Source organism: Peromyscus californicus, unplaced genomic scaffold (genome assembly GCF_007827085.1).
Source record: "Peromyscus californicus insignis strain IS unplaced genomic scaffold, ASM782708v3 Scaffold_4__1_contigs__length_199733344, whole genome shotgun sequence".
In the NCBI taxonomy this organism is placed as follows: domain Eukaryota; kingdom Metazoa; phylum Chordata; class Mammalia; order Rodentia; family Cricetidae; genus Peromyscus; species Peromyscus californicus.
The window spans coordinates 7,490,911-7,516,160 of record NW_026294562.1 but is presented as its reverse complement, the minus strand read 5'-3'; positions in this window follow the sequence as shown (position 1 = coordinate 7,516,160).

Genomic DNA, 25,250 nt, shown 5'->3' with positions numbered 1-25,250 from the left:
TGTGAGTTCTGGTGTCCCACCATGGGAGCACTCAGTGTGAGTCCTGGTATCCCACCATGGGAGCATTTAGTGTGAGTCCTGGTATCCCACCATGGGAGCATTCAGTGTGAGTTCTGGTATCCCACCATGGGAGCATTCAGTGTGAGTTCTGGTGTCCCACCGTGAGAGCATTCAGTGTGACTCCTCCTGGTATCCCACCATGGGAGCATTCAGTGTGAGTCCTGGTATCCCACCATGGGAGCATTCAGTGTGACTCCTGGTATCCCACCATGGGAGCACTCAGTGTGACTCCTGGTGTCCCACCATGGGAGCATTCAGTGTGACTCCTGGTATCCCACCATGGGAGCACTCAGTGTAACTCCTGGTGTCCCACTGTGAGAGCACTCAGTGTGACTCCTGGTGTCCCACTGTGAGAGCATTCAGTGTGACTCCTGGTGTCCCACCATGGGAGCATTCAGTGTGAGTTCTGGTGTCCCACCATGGGAGCACTCAGTGTAACTCCTGGTGTCCCACCATGGGAGCACTCAGTGTGACTCCTGGTATTCCACCATGGGAGCATTCAGTGTGACTCCTGGTGTCCCACCATGGGAGCACTCAGTGTGCTCCTGGTGTCCCACTGTGAGAGCACTCAGTGTGACTCCTGGTATCCCACCATGGGAGCACTCAGTGTGACTCCTGGTGTCCCACCATGGGAGCACTCAGTGTGCTCCTGGTGTCCCACTGTGAGAGCACTCAGTGTGACTCCTGGTATTCCACCATGGGAGCACTCAGTGTGACTCCTGGTGTCCCACCATGGGAGCATTCAGTGTGCTCCTGGTGTCCCACCATGGGAGCATTCAGTGTGCTCCTGGTGTCCCACTGTGAGAGCATTCAGTGTGCTCCTGGTGTCCCACTGTGAGAGCACTCTTGTTTTTCTATTTTTTCTTCCCGCCTCACCCTTCTCCTTTCTTCTTCTCCAGCATTTCTCAGGCAGCCGGAAATGTATTGCTCCTTTATTATGCAGAGTGATTTTCTGATTACATTTGGGTCTTGAGTTGGCTCTTGGAATGCCCCCCTTTCCCTGAGGCATCTCTCCAGAGTGAGCATTGTGCTCTTTACAGGAAGATCTGGTCGGAGGACTATCCCCAGCTTCCTCTCAGCTATAATCAACGTCAAAGGTTGTACCTAGGTTGTGTTGTTCATAAAATTTGGGTTTTCTTTATCATTTGCCCAAGAAATGACTCCAGCCTGTAATTTTTCTCATTAAAAAATATTAATCTCTGGCACCCCAAATCAGAACTGATTCAGTAAAACAAGAAATGAGAAATTATCATCAGGTATATTCAGGTTCTTATTGTGGAATCAAGGTACTGTCTAAGACTTAGACCCTCAGCCATGGGTAGGATAGTCTGTAAGCTGGTTTTAACTGCAAAAGTATGGGACAGCATAGAATTGTACACTGAGGTTGGCAGAGGGTATATGTGTGCATGTATGTGTGTGTGTGTACACATGTGTACATATATGTTGGTAGATAGTCCTTTGGGTTTCTGCACATATAGATCTGCCAGAATTTCCTATTGAGAACTAGTGTAAAAGTCAAGAGGATCTTGGGTCTTGCTCAGTAATCAGAAGACAAAAAATTCTTACAGAAAATTATAGTTTTGTCACTTCTCTGTCTATATTGGGGGAAAAAATCAACACATTGATTCAGGCAAAATTCTGTTCAGTCTGCAGATTCGTTGGTTGTTTGGTAATGTACCTCCAGGACTCCTTCCAAAGCCAAGGAGTCACGCTTCACTATTATTTAATAGACTTTCAAGGTAGTACAAAAAACTAAAAGGAATTTTCCTGTGCTGGTGAATGAAGAAGGCATATTTATTTCTCATTCTGTATTTATTATTTTATTTTTTGCACATAGACACTGATTATAAAGAATAGCCCTGAGGTTGATAAAAGCCAGCCTTCCTCGGCCTTTCCCCAGCCTGCTCCGAGAGTTGCCCTTATTTCCAATTATCCAACTCACTGCCTGCTAAAACATTGCTCCTTCAGTACTGCAGACAGGATGAATTAGTTACAGAGGCAAATGGCTTTGTTGTGTTTCTCACTTGAGCCATAATTCATGTTCTGGGGCATCCAGCATCGTGATAGTCTCCTTATTCAAAGTGTATGTATGCATGGAAGCTCTCTCCTACCTCGGGCACCGCTTGGTGAACCACTATTCGTCACCCAAACTAGAGCCACCGAAAGATCTTCATCCATCTTTGGTCAGCCACCCTCAGATTTTGATGAACCACTGCCACATCTGATTATTTAACACACCAGATTCCATAAAGCCCCAGAGACATCTGGAACTAGCCGCTCCTTATAAGATGGAGTGCCCTATGGAGTCAGAACACTTTACAGTGGAGGTGAGCACCCCAGGAAGGAGCCTCTTGGCTGTGACTCACACCTGAGCCTGCCCCCTGCCTCTGCCATCCACTATCAATTCTGTTGACTCTGTTTTCTCATCTACAAATGGTGGTTAGTGTTCAACCAAAACTGGAACAAGGACCAGATCACTAGCAAGTACCACTTATGCCCATCACAATCAGATATCTAGTAGGATCCTTGTTAGTTCCCTCCCAGGGTTTGTGTAGACTGGTTCAATCTAGCCCACAGTTCCTAAGTTTCTATTGTATGCTTGGCAGTGATTGGGGCCCTGGGATTCTAACAACAAATCAAACATGGCCCCTGCTCTCTACACTATAGACTAAATGTTAGTGTATGCTGTAACCTATTTAAAGAAAAAGCATGAAAATTATACCTCAGACCCGTTTGGGCCTGTGGGGACACTGGTTCCTGAAGCAGCAGGTCACAGTGGGAAGCCTCAGTTAGCCTCCTCCTTAGTTAGTGTTTTCCACCCTTGGTACTTTGTTATTGTCTCCTCATAAGAACTGGAATAAACCCCTTCTCTATGTGCAGTTTATTGTGTCTCAGAGCTTTGGATGACATGAAAGATAGCCAACCACAAACGACCAGTGATACATCTGCCCCGGGCTTAGTTTTTACTTTAAAACTGATTAAAAAATAATTACAAATATTATTTTCTGTAAATGTTGAGTCTTTGGAAGTTTCTGTGGCTTTGGTAGCACACTATCTTGTTTTGTAGATTATTTTACCTTGTTGTGTCATTGATACAAGGGTTGTGTTGTGCAAGCCTGGCTAGTATACATTGTGCACACTTTGGTCTGTAAGATTGGAGAGATACAGACAGGCTCATAAAGAAATTTCCAGCTATAGGAATACAGCAGTTCAGACAACAACAGCAACAACAACCCTTCATTAACTAATTGTGCAGTGTGTGTGTGTGTGTGTGTGTGTGTGTGTGTGTGTGTGTGTGTGTGTGAGAGAGAGAGAGAGAGAGAGAGAGAGAGAGAGAGAGAGAGAGAGAGAGAGAGAGAGAGAGAGAGAGAGAGATTGTGGGTCTTCTAGAATGCCCTTACAGCAGAGAAGTGGTCGGATTGGAAGTAAGATGTATGCTGTGTTCCAGGGCTCTCCTCCCAAACACTGTTTGCAAGGTAAATTACCATGTTTGACTTGGACTACAGGTTTAATTAGAGAACAAGGTATGCTTCTGATTGAAATTATTCATCAATCAACACTGGCCTAGTATGTGCCAGGAATCGTTCTAGATGTTGGCATGTGGTAGTGAGCGAGAGAAGTCCCCAGCTTTCATGGAGTCCTTTTCATTCCTGTGTCCTTTAGCTAGTCTTGAGTGTCTGGTGTTGCTTCTGCTGGTGACTCCATGACCACACTGCCTGGGATACCTTGTAGCAGAGACTAGAGAGGGCAGTGATGGAATTTGTCTTCTTTCTATGCACTATGAAAGGAAATGAGCAGGTTGCCAAGGGTTCTTGGAAGGAGTAATTATTAAGCCATATACAAGAGAAGAATCCCAGGCAGAGGTAAGACATGATCAATAGCTTCTAATATTGTATTAAAACAATTCCTTGAAAATAAGCAAGCAAAACCCAGGATCTAGGCAGGTTTCCTTTCAGCATTTTGCTAACCCAAAGTTGCCTTTTAAAACAGGCATTTTTTTAAAATTTTTTTTTATGTGCACTGGTGCCAGCATGTATGTCTGTGTGAGGGTGTCAGATCTTAGAGTTATAGACAGTTGTGAGCTGCCATGTGGGTGCTGGGAATTGAACCCGGGTCCTCTGGTAGAGCAGTTGGTGCTCTTAACCACTGAGCCATCTCTCCAGCCTCTAAAACAGGCATTTTTAAGAATTGATGAAGTAGACCAGGAAGGATGTTGCTGTCTAATGAGGCTCACCTGCTCTCTGTGGTAAGGTTTCCTTGGGCCTTTTGATGTTGACTTTTGGCACTAGCTTGTGTCTGGTTACTTGAACGTTTCCCTGTGGACTGTCACTGGAGTCTTGGTGGCAGGCCTGCAGACTACTGGTGACGTGAAAGATGAAGCAGCTAACGGGCTGCTGTCTAAGAACAGACACAGCTTTCCTTAAGTGCACTGAACTGTGTGTGCCTGCTATGAGCAAGGATTCTCCTTCACTTGTGAATATGGCTTGTACCATGGATTTCCTAAAATCTACACTTGGTTTGGGAATTTCTAGGGCTCATGTGTGGATGTGGTCAGCTAGGGGATTCTCTTCTGACCTCCTCCATTAGGGAGACACAGGCATGAGTCTTCCACCTGCTCCTCTACATTCTCTGTCTTCTTTCCCTCTCTTTCACATTAGAAAGAAGCTTAAGACTGAGCTGTGCACAGTGCTGTGTGCTCAGAATCTCAGCACTGGGGAGGTGAAGAAGGTAGATCCCCAGGCTCACTGGCTCGACAATCAGGCTGGCTTAGAGAATTCCGGGCCAATGAGAGACCCTGCCTCAGAAAACAATTTAAACAGTGAGAGAGAGAGAGAGAGAGAGAGAGAGAGAGAGAGAGAGAGAGAGAGAGAGAGAGAGAGAGAGAGAGAGAGTTCTAATTGTTCTGGGATGTCTTTACATTCTCCCTAGAGTGTCAGAGGGCTGAGTGTCCGTTGCCTACAGTGACAGCTTGTGCATGACTGCAACTTTATTATCAACTTCCTTCCTTTCGTGGCTCACTCTCTGACCCTTTCCATGGGGAGATTTCCTTCCAAATTGCCCGCTTGCTCCCAAAACCTTGCCTTGGAGTCAATTTTATGAGAAGATGAGGGGATTCAAGCTGAAACCTACAGATTCACTCACAAATAGCACCACACAGTAAGCTTCCTTCCTTCTATGGCTTCTATTATGGTTTTAATGTGAAGTGAACTCCTCTTCATAGGTTCATATGCTGAATACTTTGTTCCAAGAGAGCGGTGTTATTTTGAGAGGTAGGAGAAACGTTGTGAAATGGGCCTGTGCTGGAGGAAGTAGGTCACAGGGGACATATCTTTGGGGGGTTCTATCTTTTCTTGTCTGTCTCTTTCTGCTTCCTGTTTGGCAGGAACTGAGCTGCTTTATGCTTCTACATGATCCCCATCATGATGTTCAGCTTCAGTAGTCATGATCTGACACCTGCACAACTGTTAATACAGATCTTCCCTTCAGGGGTTTAACTCAGGTTCTAGTCATGATGATATTCCAACTAATATCTTCCTATCTCACAATAACAAAGTACTTGGAGGGTGTTTCATGCTAGGGTATATATTTGATTACTTAGGGTACTGTTGTGGGGCACACATATTTGTGTGTTTGTATTTTAATTTTTATTTTAAATTCTTTTAATACAATGTATTTTGATCATAGTATTTCTCCTTCTCCAACTCCTCTTTGATCTTTTACACATCCCTACTTACCAACTTCATCTATCCCTCTTTCTATTTAAAAAAAGCCCAAGCAACAACCCCCCCCAAAAAACTCAGATAAACAAAACAAAACAACAACAACAACAATAACAACAAAACCAAAAAAAAACCCAGTAAGGCAAAACACAAAACAAAACAAAACAAAAATGCACGAGAAAACATGGAATCAGTTTTGTGCTGACTAGCTACTCCTGGGCATGGGGCCTGTCCTGAAGTGTGGTTGATATATCTGTGTGTAGAGTTTTCCCGTCCTGAAGTCACTCTCAGATAAACACCCTGAGGCTTATATTAATTATAAAAGCTCAGGCTTATTACTAACTGGTTCTTACATTTTAAGTTAACCCATATTCCTTATTTACATTCTTCCACATGGCAGTACCTTTATTAGCATGGCACATTCATCTCCTACTCCTTCTGCTTCTGGCTGGTGACTCTAGACTCTGCCCTTCTTCCCCCCAGTATTCTCCTAGTCTCGCTCTCCTGCCTAACCTTACTCTGTTCAGCTCTTGGTCAGTCAGCTTCTTTATTAAACTAATCACAGTGACATATATTCACACAGTATAAAGGAATATTCCACAGCATTTCCCACTTTTTGTCTAAGTAAAAAGGAAGGTTTTAACTTTAACATAGTAAAATTATATACAACAAAAAATTTATCAAGTAAGAATTACAGTTATAATATCCAGTCCACTTATATTCGGAAAAATTAGAGAAAATACCCTATTATCTATCTTATCTTGGTGAGTCTAAAGTTTTACATCTAATTTACCTTTTTATTATAACTAAGGAAAACTGTCTTCAACTCCATCAAAGATTCCAGAAGGGTGAAGTGTTACCTAATGACAGGGACATCAGAATGCCTGGACAATCATCCAAGATTCCTCTGCAACAGTAAGGCATCCATCTTCAGCATGCAGGCCTAGAATATCTGACAGACTTTTCTGTGAAGCAGAAATTTTGAAAGACTGTCCTGTCTTATTTTGGCAAAGTTTGGCAGTCATTTTAGTTTGTATCCTGCTGGTCCAATTTGGACATCAGCAGTTGAGACAAGGGCAGTTTCTTGACTAGTGGCTAACTTTTGCCACAAAGAAAGTAACTCCATATGGAGTTTCTTCGATGCCCATCATCTTCTCTGAAGTAGATTGGTGCTGCCAGGAGCAGACATGTCTCATTGTCATAAAAAACTATGTTATTAAACATATTAATTGCCATATTCAGTAAGTCTTTGGAGTGTTTGAAGACCATCTATCTATCTAAATATATCTGTTTATGACCTTGAAAACACACCTAACATGACTATAAGTTTGACTATTATAGATGTCTATTAACTATATTTTTCATTATATCTTACCTTTTAAATGAGCTGCATAAATATAATATCCTAAACAAGAGTAGAAACATACTTACAGTATAACAAAATTAACTTTAAATTTGTATCAATATACAAAACCATACCATGTAAAACATTTAAGACTAATAGTTGCTTTTTTGGTTTAAAAGTAGATTCAATAATCTACCTTTTTATCCTATCATTTATATATCCTCCCTTTTCTTTTCAGAGATCCTTGAATCTAATCTCCTTCATTCACCTTTTTTCGTGACCATTACCAATAACAACAACTTGTAACCAACTCCCCTTAAATGATAATAAATGTACTTAGCCCTTCTTTTGGGAATGTGGGTATAGTTCTCTAGACTGTTTCATGATGTTTGTGGGTGTTGCTATCTTTGGGGGACCCTTAGAAAATTTAGGATTATGGTCAAGTCCTGACTGGAGTATTCTGTGAGGCTGTATCATCTCAGACAGTAGCCTTGAAGCTGTTCTGGATGCAGAATTTTGGGGACACTGTAAGAGAGACATTTTGAAATACTAGATCACCTGGGCCATCTGTTTTCATTGGTGTTTGGTCCCTGCAGCCGAATTTCTAAAATGGTCTTTTAAGTACAAAACACAGAGCCAAATATAGGGGTGAAAGCCTTAGATCAGGGAAATAGAGAAAGCCACCAGCCAATCTTTCCTTACCAACTCTTGTAGCTAGAGTTTTCCTGCCTGGCCCACAGTCAGGACAAATCTTTGTCACCTACCAGTCCCACAGCCGTCAGACCCAACCAAGTAAACACAGAGACTTACATTGCTTATAAACTGTATGGCCATGGCAGGCTTCTTGCTAACTGTTCTTACAGCTTAAATTAATCCATTTCCATTAATCTATACCCTGCCACACGGCTCATGACTTACGGGCATCTTCACATGCTGTTTGTCATCGTGGCGGCTGGCAGTGTCTGTGACTCAGCCTTCCACTTCCCAGCTTTATTCTCCTCCTTGTCCCACCTATACTTCCTGCCTGGCCACTGGCCAATCAGTGATTTATTTATTGACCAATCAGAGCAACACATTTGCCATACAGAACATCCCACAGCAAGCTCTGCAGCTTCCAAATGTGTGAGTTCCTGTCTACCCAGGCTTTATATGCCTTGCTTTTCTGCCCTCTCATTGACTCTCTTAGTCCAGCTACCTCACCTGCTCTTCCTACACAGCTCTGTCACTTTCTGTCTGTCTGTATAGTCCTCCAGGTCTCTATGGTTGGTGCTGGGATTAAAGGCATGTGTCACCACACTTGGCTCTGTTCCCTAGTGTGGCCTTGAACACATAGAGATCCTGCCTGCTGAGGGATTAAGGGTGTGTGCTGCTGACTTCTTTGTTTACTTAAAATGGCTGTCCTTTTCCCTCTGATCTCCAGGTAAGCTTTATTTATTAACGCACAAATAAAATATCACTACATTTCAGCACAAATAAAATATCACCACATTTCCCCCTTTTTTGTCTAATAAAAATTAAAAAATTATAACTAATATAAGAAAAACTATATACAATAAGTACAATAACTATATGTAATATATATAAGCAATAAATACATCAACAATGCCTATTCCATTTGCATTTGATAAACTCAGAGGAAATATTCCATTATCTATCCTACTTTGGTGAGTCCAAAATGTACCTAATTTACTTCCTATCCTAACTTATATTACCAAAAGAAAACTATCTTATGATGCCTTTCAAACTTATACACTTAACATCTCTTAGTGAGTTTCTTTTCTGAATTTATTAACAAGGAAAATTAACTGTAACTATCTAATTTTCAACTCCCTCAGAGACCCTAGAAGGAAATAATATTACCTAGTAAAACAGGAAGTGCAAACAAGCGACTTTTAAAAAATGAGTTATGATAGAAACAGCCAGCTGTCTGGACAGTCACCCGAGGTTTCTCTGCACATTGGGGAATCATCTTTGGCCTACAGGTTTATCGTGTCTGACAGACTCATTTGTGAAGTAGGTTGTACACAAGGTCTATAGCTTGACCTCACATTCAGTGTGAGTATTCCATGTACCAGATAAACTTGAATTCCACCAGTGTCCTGTCATGATTCAGGATTTTAAATTCTGGATGCTGGTGTTTTTGGAATTTGATTGCCCATTCTTCTTGGCTTGTGGGTGACTTCATTTCCTTTATTAAATGCCAGTTTACCATTGAGAGATTAGACTCCACTAGACTAGTTACTCCTTCAAGAATAACTGTTTCAGTTACTGTTCCACTGCACACCAGAAACCATCGGCCCACTGCCTATTCAGCTACCTTTGAAGAAAGGGGCACTGTAACTTTTCTGGATTGCAAAGCCACTTCAGCAATGGTGTCATAATGTTCTGGCCTCAGAGGATGCCTGTTGCCAAAGCTGCAACCATACTTGTCTTGGCAAGGATTGGTAATCCTTTGTTTTGTATCCTGTTTGTCCATTTTGGATAGCATACTGTCAGCAGTTGATGCGAGGGCACTTTGTTACCCAGTGGCTAACTTTTGCCACAATGAAAGTTAACTCTATGCAGTTTCTTCAGTGCCCATATCTTCTCTGAAATACATTGGTGCTGCCAGGAGCAGACATGTCTCATAGTCATAAAAAAAAGAAAAAATTCTGTTATTAAAACATTTTAAATGCCATATTCTGTAGATCTCTGAAGGGTTTGAAGATGACCTGTCTATCTAAAATATATCTCTGTTTGACCTTGAAAACATACCTAATATGACTACAAGTTTTATTGTAATGTAATGTCTAACTACTAACTTTCATTTCTTTTCTTTTTTTTTTTTGGTTTTTCGAGACAGGGTTTCTCTGTGTAGCTACTTTCATTTCTTTATATCCTAATAATTGGTAATAATAACATTCAAGGATTAGCAAATTGCATTACATTGTTAAATGAACTATATAGGTATAATATCCTGAACAAGATTAGAAATATATGTACAGCATTTTCTAACAATGTCAATCTCAATATATATAATTTGTATACAATATATAAAAATCTAATCCAATGTAAAGTATTTAAAACTAGTGGTTGTCTTTTAAAAGTAGACTCAATAATCTACCTTTTTATCTATATCATATCTATATCCTCTCTTTTTTTCTTTTCAGAGTAGATTCAGTAATCTACCCTTTACTCTATCATTTCTATATCTTTTTTTTCAGAGTAGATTCAATAATCTATCTTTTATCTATATCCTCTTTTTTCTTTTCTTTTTTCAAACAAGAACCTTAAATCTAATCTCCTTTGTTTAGCCTCTTTCCTGACCATTAGCAATAACAACTTGTAACCAACCATCCTAAACAATAACAACTATCCCAAACCCAAAACCCACTGAAAGACCATAAACCACCTGCCCTACCTCTTGGGAATGTGGGTGTCATGTTTTTAAATTGTTTCCTGCTGTTTGTGGGCAAAGGTGTCTTTAGGGGGTCCTGAAAAGAAAAAGTTTGAGTTAGTTGTCAAGTTCTGGAGTGGTAGCTGTATCACTTGTTGTCCAGTCTCTGCAGAATGCAAAAGTGCAGGGCTTATCTCAAGTCCTCACTCGCATAGTCTGTGAGGCTGGATCATCTCAGCTAGCCATCTTGAAATTGCCTGAGCAGTTTGTAGTCCAAAGTTGATCTTTGGGTGATGTTTGTCAGCTTAGTGGTATTATTATTGTCCATGTGGAATCGTCATTGTGGGGCCCCATCATCTTTCTGGAAGCTTCAAATTCGATGTTAGGCCTGGTCATGATCCCCTGCAGAAAACTAATAGAGACTCCAACACAAAAAACATGTATAGGCAGCTAAATAAAGTCTTTTTTCTAGAATTAGTTAGTATTCTATATGACCATTAATATCATAACAAAAGTTTAAAAAATATATATTAATCTTATAAATTTTGATATAAACCAGGCGGTGGTGGCACACGCCTTTAATCCCAGCACTTGGGAGGCAGAGCCAGGCAGATCTCTGTGAGTTCAAGGCCAGCCTGGTCTACAGGGCAAGATCCAGGACAGGCACCAAAACTACACGGAGAAACCTTGTCTCAAAAAAAAAAAAACCAAAATTTTGATATAAAATTCATGCCTTAAGAGGAGTTTAAAGAATCAAAATAGAGCCGGGCGGTGGTGGCGCACGCCTTTAATCCCAGCACTCGGGAGGCAGAGCCAGGCGGATCTCTGTGAGTTCGAGGCCAGCCTGGTCTCCAAAGCGAGTTCCAGGAAAGGCGCAAAGCTACACAGAGAAACCCTGTCTCGAAAAACCAAAAAAAAAAAAAAAAAAAAAAGAATCAAAATAGAGCCGGGCGGTGGTGGCGCATGCCTTTAATCCCAGCACTCGAGCACTCGGGAGGCAGAGCCAGGCGGATCTTTGTGAGTTCGAGGCCAGCCTGGACTACCAAGTGAGTTCCAGGAAAGGCGCAAAGCTACACAGAGAAACCCTGTCTCGAAAAACCAAAAAAAAAAAAAAAAAAAGAATCAAAATAGAGTCAAAGAATTGAGATTAGTGGCAATAGAATAGTCCCTTAATTTTTTGGTTTTCTTCTGTCCCGTATCAGATGGCTCTTCTTCTGACATGATACAGAGATTTTGCATTTTGATTTTAACGAATGTCCTTGGCTTTAAAGAAGGAGAGAGCCATTCTCCAACTCCAAAGCCAGCTTTAATTTTTAATTGAACTGGGACTACAAAAAGACCATTTGTGTTAAGTGTCCATAGAGAAGAGCAGAAACATTTAGGAAGAAATTTTATATGTGATATACCAATAGGCCAATTTACTCCTTTTCTTGGGACTTTTTTTCTAGATGATTTATCCTTTTTCTTCAGATGTCTCATTTGTTCATTGTTCTTCAGATTCCTTAGCCTTTATTCTCCTAAAAGACAAAAACAAAAACCTTTCCCCAAGACTAACTTTGGGGAGGTTCCCTTTTGGCAAGTTATTATCTGATTAAATGAAAAGCATTTGTTAGTCTTATAAGTTAGTTTAAATTGAGTGGTCATGTTGGTTGATGAACTATCACCTCTTCTAATTAAGAGGTCTCTCTTGTTCAAATTGAACCTTCATCAATTTTGATGGTATCCATAGCTTTTCTTCTCCTGTAGAAACAAAAACAAAACCCTGTCCCCAACATAACACATATCCTGGTTTCCATTCTGAGGTCAGCACATCCTTAAAGTATATAGGCTGATTTAATTCTGTAGTTTTTTCTATTATCCAATGTCTCTCTGCAGCTGTTGTTCCTTTCTCATTAGCACTGAGAAAATTCAAAGTTGATAGAGCATTATGTAACCTATTTCTGGGGGTTTTTGTTACCCCTTTCTGTTTATTTAGCATATTCTTTAGAGTTTTATTTGATCTTTCTATGACTGCATGGCCTGTCTGATTGTGTGGTATACCTGTAATATGCTTTATATTGTAATAAGCAAAAAACTGTTTCATTTTACCAGAGACATATGCTGGAGCATTGTCAGTTTTAATTTGTGCAGGTATACCCATGATGGCTATAACTTTTAGCAAATGCATGATTACTGAATCAGCTATTTCAGAACTCAGAGCAGTCGTCCATTGAAATCCTGAATAAGTATCGATGGTATGGTGTACATATTTCAGTTTTCCAAATTCTGCAAAGTGAAACACACCCATCTTCCAGATTTCATTCCTCTGAGTACCCTTTGGGTTACATCCTGCTGGTAGCAGAGTCTGACTGTAAAGAGAACAAGTAGGACATTTCCTTATAATTTCCTTGGCTTGTTGCCAGGTTATGAAAAAATCCTTTTTTAAACTTTTACTAATGACATGATTTTTTTTATGAAATTCTGAGACCTCCAGCAAATTTCCTAAATCTATAATTTATCATTACATTGACAATATTTTACTAGCTGATTCAAATGCAGATAATGTAGAAAGAATGTTTGAAGAAATAAAGAAAATTTTGCCTTGTTGGGGATTACAAATTGCTCCTGAAAAGATACAAGGAGGAGATTCTACTAATTATTTAGGATATAAAATAGGTCTATAAAAAAATTAGACCCCAAAAGGTGCAATTTACGAAAGATTGATTACAGACTCTTAATGACTTTCAAAGATTATTCAGAGACATTTTCCTTCTATGAACTGTTGTTGGGGTAAAAAATGATGAACTGATTAATTTATTCAAAACTTTAGAAGGTAACAAGGACTTAAATAGTCCAAGAGAATCATCAGCTGAAGCTGAGAGAGAATTGGCCTTGGTGGAAAAAAAATATGGGAAGGACATGTGGATTGTGTGGATCCAAAGCTTGATTGCATTTTGGTTATTTTACCCTCTAGGCATTCTCCTACAGGAATTTTTATGCAGAAGGAAGATATTATATTGGAATGGATATTTATACAAAATAAACAGTTTAAAAAATTAAAAACCTATGTGGAAAAGATCTCTGACTTGATTTTAAAAGGAAAATTGAGACCTCATCAATTAGCAGGACTAGACCAAGCAGAAATTTTAGTACCTTTAACTAAGGATGAAATTGACAAATTATGGGCAGAAAGTGAACTTTGGCAAAGAGCTTGCAATAATTTTTTGGGAGAGATTAACGGCAAATATCCCCAAAGCAATAGAATTCAACTTATAAAGAGAGCTGATAGGATTCTGCCTCGCATTGTTTGGGAAACCCCCATATCGGGAGCCTGTACATTTCATAGAGACGCAAACAAGGGAAGGTGGGTTACAAATCAGGAAATTTAAGTAAAATGGTTCAAAGTCCTTATAATTCACTTTAAAAATCGGAATTGTATGCTATGGAGGAAAGTGATTTTCCCTTTCCTAGCAGGTGTCATTTGTAAATAGCTTCTTGATTAACGGTGGGACTTTGTGTCCACTTCCCCTTCTCAGTGCTAGAATTTTGTTTGATTTAATCTTGCACAGGTCTTACACATTCTATAACAGTCTCCATGGGTTATGTGCATTGGTTCTCTTGTGTCTAGAAGACACTGTTTCCTTGGAGTCATCTACCACCCCTGGCTCTTAAAATCTTTCTATCTCCTCTTTAGCATCCTCCTGAGCCTTGAGGGAAGGAAGGGGTTTGATAAAGATATCTCATTTAGGGCTGAAGGGCACACATACTTAAACTTTAGTAGAATTTCACATTTTATTTTCTAAACAAATCTTAGAGATTAGGAATTCTTTTTACAAATTTTTTTTTCAAAATGTTTTTTGAATCATAATTTTATACACTTCATAGGGCTGGGCTCCTGAGTGTAGAAAAACATAGCCTTGAGGGAACTGGGCCTGGATTCAAGTTCAGTCATATCTCATTCTAACTACACAACCTTGGATGGGTTATCCAAACTCCGGAACTCCACTTTTCTCATGTAAAATGGAGCTCAAGTCTAGTGAGCTCAGAAAATATAAGATAAAAACAAGATGAGGTCTATAGAATACTGGCCACAAGATAAATGCTCAGAATAGTGTCCCTGATTCAATCTCTACTCTATTGCTCTCAGCCTTCCTCTTATGTCACCTCCACTGTAGTTGGTGGCTTTGTTCAGACCATCTGGATCAGGAGGGAGTGACAAAAGGATAAACCGTCATGAAAACACGGCACAATGTTTCACAGGGGAGATGCAGTTCAGTTTCATTCTATTGCTGTGACAAACGCCTTGACTCTAAACAACTTAAGGGAAGCATTGTTTATTTTAGCATGCAGGTTATAGTCTGTCTTGGAGAAAAACAGGGCAAGAACACAAGCAGGAACTTGAAGCAGAAATCATAAAAGACTGCTGCTTAGTAGTGCACTTACAGACTCATGTTCAGCTTGCTTTCTTATATAGCCAAGGAACAGCTGCCCAAGGAATGGTGTTGCCCACTGTGGGCTGTTCCCTCTTATATTAATTAATGATCAAGACAATGCTCTACAGATAAGTCATAGGTCAATGGTGACCTGAGCAATCCTTTAACTGAAATTCCCTTCTCAGGAGATGTTAGGGTGTATCAAGTTGACAGTTAAAGTAAGATAGGACAAGGTGGCATCTGAGATAGTCATAGTAAGTAATTAAGAATCCTTCCAAGAAGGGAAAAGGAAGCACAGCCTCTTTGGGTATTGTTCTGCATATTACAGCTCATCTGGATGGATGGGACATGTATTCTAGAAGCACTACTTACGATATCTAATGCAGGAGCTGGACGTGTGCCCACATCAACTGCTTGAGTTCCACTCTTTGATGTGGGGTGGTTCAACTCAACACAGGCCTCAGAAAGGCAGGACCCTTAGTTCACTGGGGTGTATATTGAGAGAGATAGACAGTGATTGTCCCTTTGTTTCTACTTGGGTTCACCTAGGGCTCCATCTTCATCGCCTGGTCTTTAGAGCAGAAGTTATACTTATTGTCTAATAATTGAAAATTAAATCAGAAGTAATAACTAAAATGTAGGAGTGTTAATTTGTGATGAGTGTTTACTTTCTTGTTAACAGTGGGTAGATTTGACAAAGTCCAGCCCATATTATGTTGGTTCACAGTCTGAGAGGTTTCTGTAAAGTAGAGTGGGATAACTCGTCACCTGGAGTCAAGAGGAACTGTTCTCCCTTTCCAAGTATGAGAGTAATCTCCTGCTTTTCCAGACCCACACTTCCTACACCCACCCAAAGCTATCAAAAGGCTTCCATTGCTCTTGAGCACTACGGTGGCTGCCAGTATCAGCACGGTTTTTACTCTGTTTTACTTTTACATAGAGGATTCTTTTTCTGTATCCATCCAAAGTGGGAAAGTAAACTATAGGAGACAGAGATCCCATGGAAAGAAATTTAGGACTGAGAAGTTCTGGGAGGGAGTGAAGGGCCTTCCTACATGGCTGTCATTGGTCTCTGAGAGTGCCGCCTGGCTTTGCAGTTGCAGCTGTTGGCTGGCTGATGAAGCTTCAGTGAAACCTTCAAATTTTGTGTATTTTGCAAACAGTTTTGTGGAGAGACAAGCAGACTCTAAAAAAATATTTTCTTTCTTCCATGCTTAGAATGAATACCACAATGTGTTCTAGGAATGGGTCAGTTCTAGCAGATGACCTAAAGCCAGATACTTCCTTGTGGCTGCAAAGGAGATATTATTGGGTGGGTTCTCTTCTCTCTTCCTTATAGACCTCCTTTGCCCCATCTGCATCCAAGTGCCAAACGGGGTGGCTTTTAATATGGTGACACTAATAGGCTCAAAGAATATCTTAGGATTCTGTAGCAAGACACTTGTCTTCAGGGACAATAGTTGATGGCTCCTTAGTGCCTGCCCTATAAAAGATAACATGCAGTCTTTCAAAATAAATCAAGTCTCTGGGTCCATTAAGCTCCTGCATAGGAAGGATAAACCCTCACAGCAACTTTCTGGTCACTTGTGACAGAGAAGTTGACCAATGAGGAGAAAATTACTTCACTTGTAAAAGTTATCTGATGCAAAGTGAACTCAGTCAGCAACTGAACTCTAGACAGTCCGAGCATGATGGTGGCCTAGAGTGTTTGGAAGGCTCTTGGAAATATTTCTTGGGAATGGAGTATGATGCTTCACACAGTATTTGAGCACTTTGCCTGAAGTGTATTAGTTACTTTTGTCTCATTGCAGTGACAAAATAACACAGAAAAAGCCACTTAAGGGAAAGTAAGGTTTATGTTGGCTGACAGTTTGAGGATACAGTTCACTATGATGGAGATGTCAAGGCTGCAGGAGTTGGAAGCAGTTGGTTCATTGCGTCTGCAATCAGGAAACAGGGAAGTGGAAGCTATGCCCTCAGCTCACTTCTCCCTTTTTATTCATTATAGGACTGCAGTCCATGTACTGCCTGTAGCTACTGGGGGTTTTTTCCCACTTTAGTTAACCCAAGTAAGATAATTCCTCACATGTAGGCTCAGTGACTGTGTCCTGGGTGACTGATCCTGGATCCTATCAAGTTGGCAATATTAACCATCATCAGATCCTGCCTCTGGGAGCAGGAATGGCTTCCCCCTTTGGTTGTATTTGTGGCCTGGAGGATAGGTTTGGTTTCCAGTGCAGAAAGATGGTCACTCAGGGTGGAAATCCATTTTCAGGGCTCAGCTAAGGTGTACCAAAGGCAGAGCTGTCCACCAACCCTTGACCCTGTACTTCTCATGTTTGTGTTTATACTGGAGTCAGCTGGGCTCTTATTAAAAGTGCCCCTTTGGGCCCCTGTTTACTCACATTTTGATTTTCAAAGTGGTTTGGAAGCAATGCCCAGGAATCTGCATTTTCCCAAGTCTTGAAAAATTCTAGTGCAAACCTTCTTTAGATCACACTTCTCATGCTTCTCCAAACCCACTTCATAAATAGTCTTCATTTAGTTAGAAAAGCACTTAAGGATTTATGAGTATGTCCTCAGAGCTTGGACCTCAGCACTGCTTCAACAGACAGGCTTATTATTTTGGTTTTAACGCAATGGAATTATAAATTATTCATTCCCAGTGGAAAAAAAAGGAACTCAACTCATCTGGGAGCCGAATGCAGCATGAGATGGCTTTGCTACTTCTACAAAAAGTGAAGTTCACAGTCCACCAAGGTGCAGGGGTTGCCCTGGGCCCCCTGCCCTCATCTTTATCCTCAACTGGTTAGGATTGTAGGGTGAGACTTGTACCCAAAATTCCCGTGAACTTCTTTCAGCCCTCCTTAACGTCTGCTTTAGGGGCTCAGATTATTGGTTCTCAAATGTTTCTATGCAAACCATCTTCTGGAGACCTGAAAAACATATTAAAATGTGAAATTCTGGGCTACAGAGCCAGAAATTCCAGTTTAGTAGGTGTGGAGTGAGGTCTGAGATCCCCATGGAATGATGTTCTGCTGCATCTCTGGGGCCACTCTTGGGACATCTAGTAGCTTATCCACCAGTCTTGCTAAGTGTAATATCTGGGGGTGAAATGATTTTCTGGAGCTGACAGAAATATGTGAATCCTGAAAAACTGGGTTGGTTCCAAGAGATGAACAGAAAAGTGCAAAATCAAAGTTGTCTACCAAACATAATATGCTGACTCCATTTATTATTAAGTTCAGTCTTCATAAAAATTTCATTATATTTGAAAACAATTTGTAGGCTAGATTTTTTCCTCCCACTTCCCAAGAATTCCTGCATATATATAATAATCATTAAGAAACTACAGTTAATTATAAAATGACTTGTAACCAGAACTTAAAGGTCAAATTATAAGAAATTCACTTCAAGATCATTGCTTATTTGTACTTATCATGGAATATAGCTGTAATTTAATATGTTTGATGTTCTGCTTTGGTGGTCCTTCAGAAGAATTGCTTATTCTGCCGTTTTTAGGGGTTTCTTGGACCAATGGGTTTATAGGTTGTCGTGCCCTTGTGAAATAGGTGATGCTTTGGTATACGTTTTAGAGTGAGAAGGAAGTTGAATAGCGTATCTACTTACCCGAACCAATAGAATCAGCTCCTACCAGTCTTAGGACTCTGTCCCTCATATATTCCTGAACTTCAGGGTTGGTGCAAGGTCACCAAAGACCCCACATTGATATTACTTTGGGGTGCCAGATAACATGTCAGTAGGGAAAACTGGAGAGTTTTAGCCAGAGTAGAAATGATTTTCTTAGCTTGGGTCAGAAAGCAACATGCTGACCATGGTCTTAAGGCAGATAACACAGAAGAAACTCAGCATTGGCTTTTGAGTCTGAGAGCACAGTGCCCCCGTTTTAACTGAAGATATGAGGGTGGACTGTGGGAGCTTTGCTTGAGATGGTTGTAGATCTGTTTTTAAAGAGCATTAGAATTCTGTAATTCCTATTGCAGTAAAGCCAGTGGAAGGCAGTACATGGGTCTTGTCATAAGGAAGCTCAATGCTTACCAGATACTTGAATTAGAAAATGTAAGAGCCAGCTAGTGATGCCAGAGCCGTAGACAGCCGCACGTCCGTGTTGTGGATTTCATGGGTGTCAGTTGCCTACAGCTGCTGCTCATGTGTCTTCCCACCATTCCTTCTGTGGCTTTAAACGTGTTTGACAAAAAGGTTGAGGAAGAAAACTCTGTCAATCAGGGATTTTTGTCTATTTTTGCACAATAAATTTCCATTGCATAAAACTGAGAATGGGCAAAAGCAGAAAAGAAGTCTCTGCCAGAACATCTACCATTAATTTCTTTGTAAATGTCATTTCTAACATGCTCCCTGGGCACGTGTGTTCATGTTGCATGTGTTTTCCATCTATCCTTCCCTCCCCCGTGGCAGCCTATGAGAGATGGTAGTTGACATACTTCCAGAGTAACAAGAGAATAAAAACACATTTGACTCTCCAACATACAGCCCCACATTTTAGACCATTTGTCCCCTTGGTCCAGGGGAAATAGTTTTGAAGTCCACAGTGCTCCTGTTAACACAGTGCATTGCATTTTTTTTTTTGTGATATATGCAGCCTTATGAGTGATGTATTGTAAAGGAGTAAAATGTATGCATGACTTAAGAAACATTTTAGCAAAAAATCTTATTAGTTGACTGAAGAGCATGCACTAAGATGACCTGGAAGTCTTCCAGTGGGTTCTAGGAGGAGGCAGATACACTATGTATTCAAAGAACACCGGTGTTCTGTGGGTCCTTGGTGTAAGAAAACCTTTGGCTTACCTTAGATAATTTACTCCTTTCTTATGTTCTCACCTACATCAGAAAGCAGAGAGATTAGAACACGGGCTACCCAGTTTCCAGTGTGGTGCTTGTAGCATAGGTGTTGTGTTTAAGAAGACCTCCCCAGGGTCATGCTCTTGTCACACATTCTCTAACTGGTGGCACTATTTGGGAGGTGGGATTTGGGAGACTGTGGGATGTGGAGTCTTCCTGGAAGAAGTAGGGAACTAGGTTGAGCTTTTGAAGGTCAGCCTTGCCCTTGGTTCTGGCTGCTTTCTTCTTTGGGACCACAGTGGTGTGAGGAATCTCCTGCTGTTGTGAACTCGGCCACATCCTCAGGGCTGTGGGAGACAGAGATCCGTGAGCCAAAGCCATCCATCTTCCTTAGGTCGTTTCTGTCTGGTATTATCACAGCAATGCAATGTAACTAACACAACAGGAAGGGTTTTATTTCTTCCAGTTAGTCACTTAACTCTTAGAAAAAACTTCGTTTCTCTGGGATTGGTAGAGTGAAATTTTCCCTGTGTAGAGCCATATACACGGACAACTAGTTAAAAAACATTTGTTTGTCTCTGTGTGTGACTCTCACTCCTTCCTCGCTTCCTTTTCACCCAGGCCCTCCTCTCTTCTCATGACTGTATACCGTTTGGCTCCTACTTTTTATACCTTTATTTCTTGGAAACACTACCCTCCTCCATTGTGATTCTCATGTCTGTGAGATGAAGATTTGTTCTGACCTTTTGAGTCTTTAGATTTGCTCTCATATGTCTTCAGATGACTGATAATGAACTTCCCAATTTCCATAAACTATTCAAGAAATCTTTTCATTCCAGCAACTTCAGCTGACTACGTTGGCAATAAATGCCATCAATTGTGAGACTTCTCATCCTTCATTCAACATGTCTTCCTTGGGAATTGAGGTCTGTGCTCCTTCTCAAATCTGTGCATACTGGTACCTGCTCTAACAATAGAATGCATCAGAAGTGCAGCTAGGAGACTTCTAATAGAAGACTCCAGAGTTTTGGAAACTCTTACTCCTCCAGTCCTGGGAACTCTGAGGTCCCATAGCTCTGAGACTATTCTAAGAGGTGCACACAGTTTTTAAAGGAATCATACCACACTGAATTTAATGAGAAAGCAAAGGTACAAAAGGGAAGTAAGTTCTTAGATTTCCCATGTTCTCTGGGCAGAAGGCAGGTAGGGAAACTACTCAGTTTATAAACAAGAGCTGCTTTAATGGAAAAGGAAGAATCACTTAGAGGGCAGAGTCAAGAGCTCTGGAAAGTCACTGCTAAAGAGAGGATGGAGCTCTAGGTAGGGAATTGACAATATTGGCTGGCTGGGTACAAGACTGCCATGGCCATGGACTATGCTGCGGCTTTTAGTTTCCCTTCTTTCTCTATGCTCATTCTTCCTTGCCTGTCCCATCATTATGAGTTATGTCTATTGGGTAAATTTATAGCTGTTCTCCTTCTCTGTGTTCAGAATCAAAGCCAAGTATTCACTGGTACTAGGTATGCACACTACCAGTGAGCTACACCCCTAACTGACTACTCCTTCATGATAGATTTTCAGATCAAGAGACCCACAGTCAAGATACTGAACATGACAAGCTTCATTTGCACTGGATGATCATGTTTTCATATTCAGTGTTCAATGTCTAAACTCTGATGGGCACAGGACACCCACACTATTTTTATCTCTGCTTCATGGTAGTTTTCCTTCTATCAGGACTCTGGGTGTTTTTCCACCAACAGCACACAGCTCTCTCTCTCCTATATATTTGCATCAGTGATTCTGTGTCAGGGTCAGCTCATTTCTGTTGAGGTGGTTGCTTGCTTAGTCAGTGGAAGAAGTTGGGTCCATGGGGTTTTAGAAATGCAACAGTGCCAGCTTTTCTGCTTTTCTTGATGACAGTCTCTCTCTGGAGTGGTACCCTCCTCCGTCCCAGCCTGGGAGAAAAGGAGGTACAGCAGATGGCAAGACCATTCTGAGTGTCTGTTTCATGACCCTGCACAGTCTCCCTTCTAGAATTTTGTTTCTGTAGAGGTGTTTCTGAACACTGTCTTTGTTTGCAATTCCAGTGGGATTGGCTTTTCAGTTATCTGATGGGATAGCTTGTCCTTGAGGAGACATTTGGTTTGACAAATGTGCATAGTTAAGTTGGTTTTATTCAACTGACTTGTTCAGTATTTAGTTGAGAGCTGCCTATTCTGCACCAGGCTGAGTAACAGGCTTTGCCTTAATGAAGAAAGAGGTGGTTTGATCTTTAAGTTACATGATAGAAAAAAATTTTAAAAACCTCTTTAAAGGCTTGGCTCAATTTCTATTTGAGTTGTGTTTTATAGTTGTAGAGATCAATTGACATGAAAGGGGAATAAATGACATAGATTTATAAAATAAAATTTGTGTTTCTTAACTCAGAATTCCCACCTGTCATTTACTAATTCAATAAATGTCTGCTGTATAACCCATCCAGTACCTAGCACATTGGGATGGTTAATACTGTTGACTTGAAAGTATCTAAAGTTACCTAGAAAACACATTTTGGGAAGTGTCTGAGAAAGTTTCTAGATTAGGTTTGTTGAGGTGGAAAGTCCCTCCTATCTGTGTGTAGTACCTTCCATGGCTAGGGTTCCAGACTGACTAGGAGACAGTGAGCTGAAGCCCATCTGTCTATGCTTCCTGATCGTACGTGCAGTGAGACCAGTTGCTGCATGCTCCTGCCGCCATGAATGCTCCACCGTGATGGACTGTAACCCCAAACTATGAGTCAAACTAAACCTTTTCTCTCTTAAATGGCTTTGGCCAGTTATTTTGTTCCCAAAATGAGAAAAGGAACCCAAATGCATCATAGAAGCTCAGTTGACCTTAGCTAAGTGAATGTCAGCATTTGACGATAATAGCTGCTTCTATTTCCTGTAAGCTTTGACTTTAAGTCCTAGCCAGACAGGGTTCTATTGTTTCTTTAAACTGCCTCTTGGGAGGCTTTCTAGTAGGAGTAGGGTCAGGACCAGCTTCCCATGCTGTTGTTATAGAGATCAGCCAGAGGGGTGTCGAGGGCCATGGTTCTCTGTGGTGGGGTGTGGGATACAGCTGCACAGCCAAGACAGGTCTGAATAAGAGACACTTTAAGCAGATCTTTTTTGGTATTCCCTATTTCTTTAGCTAGAGAGTTGACTCAGGAGGGGTGATGATGGCTAAGAACCTCCCTCCTGAACTGCCCTGGTGATACTGGTCAATCTTAGGGCTAGGCTAGGGTGAGCTGCAGAGGAGTAGATGCTGAATGGGAGAATTCCCTCACTGAGGTGATCAATCGACCTACCCACTCCCCACCCATCCTAGCGCCTCTGGATTTAGGTGTAGTAGGTAGAAGAAAGGAGGCAAGGAAGAGACAGAGGACGGGTACTGGAAAAGAAAATGTGATTGGTGTTCTCTCCAAGGCAGGTAGATTCAGGTAATGAAGAAATTGGTTAAGCCCTTTACCCCTCAAAGTTCTGAATGAACTTTGGCCTTAAGATGACCCTTTCTTTTAGTTCTGAGAGCTACAAATCCTTCTAAAGATCCCTTGTGCTGTGGATGGATGGTCTTTGTCTAAGTGCAGAGGCTCATTCTGGTGTCTAACAGTCCTACATCTTTATAGAAAAGTTCTAGGATGCTTTAATTTCGCAAAGGAGTGTTACACAATATATCCTGTACTGTGTTCTGGGTTCACTCTGTAGCTATGAATCCTTCCCAACATCCCCACTTTGACCTCATTACTTGCTCTTTACTCTGCCCTCTGTGCATGCATAGTGGCACCCCCTGACTTAAATGTATCTCATGTAGAAATCAGCCCTATAGTTGGCTTTCCTTTTATCAAAGGAGATTCCCTGTCATTTTTCACCTGCTTTATGCCATTTTCAGGATCCTAACGTGTCCTTTTGATCCCTGGAAGGTGGTTTGTCCTCAGAAAATGCAAAAAGCTTCTTGGCAACTTACCATGGTTTCTCTGAGATTTCTCTGGGCCAGGATGCTGGGGAAATAAGAAGCTAATACATCTTCCTGGGAATGTGGACATACAGCTTGAGTTCTTGGTGCAGACCAGAGACCCTCAGAGGTCCCTACAGCTGAGAGACCTTGGCAGACTATATGCTCATTCCTTTCTGCTTGTTTGATAGATGTGAGTCAAGGAATCTCTGTATAAGGCTAGAAGGACCAGGCTGTCACTATTGTCCTCAAGTCCAGACTCTAATGTTATGGCTACGTGTTACAAATGCAGTTTTTGAGCCATTTGTCACAAGGTTGGAAGAGCACATTCGCTATTTGATACTAAAAGTGTGTCCCTTCTTTGGATGATAGTTTTTGAAAATTAAGCATTTAAAATCTGCTATGGTTTTATAAGTATGGTATTAGCATTTCTTTGTTTTGAACATTCTGGGTTCTACAAGTAAAATAAAATACAAGCAAATAAACCAAGAGATACAATATAGATTTCTTTTATTTCTGAAATACCTTTTTAAATAGCAATATTTCTGTGTTGAGAAAGTTGAGGGCAGCATTGTGTCCCTCAGACAGAAGTGTTGTTGGCCTGCCCGCCTCTGCAGTCATACTGAAAGCAAACCCAGGAGGCTCCAAATGAGACTTGCTGAGCACAGAGTTGGCGCACAAGCTAAAATGATAGGTACTCTGATACAATTTGGCTGTTATTGTGGCAGTCCTGTTAGAGATTTCTGGACATGAAATTTGAGCTGGGGTACACAGAAAGAAGTAGTCAGTTTGTACTGCCTGGGTCTGGCTGTAGAACAGAGAAACAAGGACTCATTGGCCACTCACCCAGGCAGTCTCATCCCTGTTGTCTTGGCCAGGGGCATCATGCTTTACACGGCTGCTTTGTAACCTTGTTTCTTTGATTCCTTTTCAAGTTATGCAAGCTGCACAAACCTATCCTTACAAAACCAAATGCACACTTTGCCTTATATTTGAAAAAAAATGGCTGACAGAAGAGGCAGGATGGTAAATGATCTTGCTCTCTCAGTGTGGCCTGAGTAGAAATAAACAAAACCATACAAGTTTGTGCATTGACAGACTTACTGCTGTAATAAATACTGTCAGGCAGAGTCAGCCCCATGATACCCTATTATTGATGCTCCCCCAAGAGAAAAAAGTCTTTGTGCCAACAGTGTATCACTATCTGTGATGCCAAGAGAGAATCGAGAAGAAAATCATGCCTGAGTATCCTTAAAAGAGGGAATGTGAACTTTTTACAGAAATTGTCCTTTTCTTTTTTGGCCAAGGCTGGAATGACACCAATGTCTTTCTATGGAGTTGACATTGATGATTCCCCCTTCCACTGTGGTAGGAGCTTCCTTGGGGCAGTGGCTGAGTCCAATTCTTTATCCCCTTAGTTACAACTCCCAGAACTTGGTAAGCATTCACTCCCTATTTTTGGATTGAGCAAGTGACTGTATTAGTTACTTAGGGCACAAAGTATGTTGGCTCATGGTTAAGAGGTGTTTGGTGTTTCAGTC